Raw genomic sequence first — 3353 nt, forward strand, 5'->3', positions numbered from 1 at the left:
CCATGGGGGTCACAGTTCCCTTTTTCACATCGTGGGTTCTGTTTTGTGTATTTTTGAAGCAATGAGGGTGACTAAAAGTTTACCTCTGGTTCAGCTGGGAATAGAATTGCCCTGGCAGAACTCCGGAACCCTGCCATGAGCCAGAGGGAGCATGACATAGTGTCAGTCAGCTCACGGGGACTTCCTACAAGTATGCCTGGGCACTTGGATGCAAAGAACTTGTCAAGGAGAGAACCCCAGGGGCCTACGATGGGTCGCTTCTGGAAGGTGCTCTGTGGATCCTCACTGAAGGTCCCTTAGGGTCATGGATCACTGCTGTTTAAAATACGCCTTTAATCCCAGCACTCGGGAGGCAGAGGCAGGCGGATCTCTGTGAGTTCGAGGCCAGCCTGGTCTCCAAAGTGAGTTCCAGGAAAGGCGCAAAGCTACACAGAGAAACCCTGTCTCGAAAAAACCAAAAAAAAAAAAAAAAACCAAAAAAAAAAAAAAAAAGGAAAAAAATACCCGTGGAGTGGCCAAAGTTAGAATTTGCTAGCACTTTCTACCTTTATGAAGTTAGAAATGGGCCTGGGTCCTGTGTGTCGTCCTGTCCTGTCCTCCCCCTGAAATCCCCCCACCCCCACCAAAGGGTCACACAATCCACAGTATGTGGGCAAGCCAAAAGTGTTATTTCTACAGAGGGCGTAGGACTGTGTTAAATTCTGCAGGCTGTGGTTGAGGCTAGGCTTTCATTCCTGACAGGAAGGACTCATGCTTCACTCCAGCTGGCTAGAGCTTGGCCTTACATTTTTTTTTTCTGGAAGAATAAATATTTTTAAATTTATTTTATGCATATCAGTGTTTTGTTTTTTTGCCTGCCTGCCTGCCTGCATGCATGTATATGTACCATGTATGTTCCAGAATCTCCAGGTAGGTCAGAAAAAGACTTTGAATCCCCTGGAATGGAGTTATGATGGTTGCTGGGAACTAACTCAGGTCCTCTGTAAGAATAAGTGCTCTTAACCTGTGAGCTCTCTCTCCACCCCCAAAATTATCCCCCCCCCCTTTTGAGACATGATTTCACAAAGAAGCCATTAGCTGACCTGGAAGTCATGATGTAGATCAGGTTGGCCTGGAACTTAGAGATCCACTTGCTTCTTCCTCCCAAGTGTTGGGGTTAAAGCTGTGTGCCACCACGCCTAGCCTTAGCCTTACATTCTGATGTCATTGGCTAACTCAAGTGTAACTTTTGAGAGATGTAGCCTTGAGTACATACTGTTATCTGAGAAAAATGCTGACTGGGGAAGGGACTTTTGCCAGGTGATGTCTTTTCTAGTTAAAGATGGAACATCCTTGATCTCATTTAACCTTTTGATAGAAAAGAGGACATTTTACTTACATTTCCCACAATGCCTTGTGTCATGCCTCTTGCAGACCTGCTCTGGCTATCCTTCCCACCCCTGAGTCCCTCACAGGTCAGCTGCAAGGCCCCCAACATTCTGAAAGGACAGTCATTTGGTTTGCATCTGCAGCTTCATGCCCTTTCCATCCCATTTCCCCTACTCTGTGGCCGTCCCTCAGTACCTTTGTGGGCTAACTGTAACTTCTCCATTATTCAGCTTTGCAGCAGCTCCCAGGAAACATCATGTCCAGCCCAGTTACCACCCATTATGTTGGCAGCTCTGAAATCCTTCTATTTGCTATGAGCAGACAGACTCTATTTAAATTTCCTAGGATTAGACTTCGATTCCCAGCACCCACATGTCCTTACAACTACCCGTAACCTCTAGCTGCAGGAGTATCTGTGGCTTCTGGCTTCCTCAAGCTCTGTATTCACATGCAGCGCCCCCACCCCATTTAAAAATGGGGCTAGAGAGATGGCTCAGTGGTTGAGTACTTGCTGCTCTTGAAGAAGACCCAGGTTCAGTCCTAGCATCCACATGGTGACTCACCACTCCAGTCCCAGGGGATCTCCGAATGTGCAAACACAAACATGGGAACACATATATACACACAAATAAACCTGGGCTTGTTTCTGCCAAATGTTTGTACAGTTTGTATTGCAAGTTCCTGAGGCAGAGGCAGGACATGTTCCTGATGTGTAGCGCTAGCCTGCAGTGGCTGACTTTGTAGGAGCATATTCTAAAATGACGATTTGTCAAGCAGGGCAGTGGTGGCACATGCCATTAATCCCAGCACTCAGGAAGCAGAGACAGGCAGATCTCTGTGAGTTCAAAGCTAGCCTGATCTACAAAGTGAGTTCTAAAACAGCCAGGGGGACACAGAGAAATCCTGTCTTAAAAGAATGAAAACAAATAATAATAATGATTAGTCAAGCCAGGAATTATGTCCTAGCTTCAGGTGTCTAAAACAGGTGGACTATTTAAGCCACGGAGTTATCAGCATGATCAGCATAATGGCCTCATGTTAGAAATTAGAAAATGATGTAAAAAGTAGAGAGAGTACACAAAATCCACTGCTTATTATCAAGTGTCATATACTGTGTGTAACTTTTTTTTTGGTTGTTTTTTGAGACAGGGTTTCTGTGTAGCTTTGGCTGTCCTGGAATTCACTCTGTAAACCAGGCTGGCCTTGAACTCACAGAAATCTGCCTGCCTCTGCCTCTTGAGTGCTGAGATTGAAGGCATGCACCACCACTTTAATAACTTTGTAACTTTCATCTAAGACTATGCCACTGTGCAGGTTAGTGCAAACTATCTGGGCTGTAGTCTATTTGCTAGTGATGCATTGCACTGACTACAGCTGCTGTGACGTCACTCGGGGGGAGGCATTTTTCACTCCATTATACTTTTTCTTTTTAAGGATTTTATTATTTATTTATGTATATGAGTGCTTTATCTGCATGTATAACTTTATGCCAGAAGAGGGCATCAGATCCCACTAGAGATGGTTGTGAGCCACTATGTGGTTGCTGGGAGTTGAACTGAGGACCTCCGGAAGAGCTGGCAGTGCTCTTAAGCACTGAGCCATCTCTCCAGCCCTCCATTATACTCTTGGGGGACTGCTGTTGTGTATTTGGTCCATCACTGACCAATCATGCAGGTTCAGCACATGGCTTCAATAACTGACTTTTAGAATCCATCTCTATTACAGTTTGCTTATGATTGCCATAGTGCATGTGACTAACTCCTGGCAGGTTCATCTGAGGAACATTGTTAGGAATGTCCATAATAAATGAACTCTGCTTGCCCAACCTGCCCCAAACACGTATTTTGCTCCAGGAGTCGTTGGCTGTACCTCTCAGTTACATGCTGTAAACCATGTTTCTCTGATCAAGCTGTCTCTCCTTAACACACTCTCATGTTCTGCTCTACTTCTGTTGTCACGGCAAAACTCCTTGACAAAAAGCAGCA

The sequence above is a fragment of the Peromyscus californicus genome, unplaced genomic scaffold, assembly GCF_007827085.1.
Source record: "Peromyscus californicus insignis strain IS unplaced genomic scaffold, ASM782708v3 Scaffold_22__1_contigs__length_63687245, whole genome shotgun sequence".
Taxonomy (NCBI): domain Eukaryota; kingdom Metazoa; phylum Chordata; class Mammalia; order Rodentia; family Cricetidae; genus Peromyscus; species Peromyscus californicus.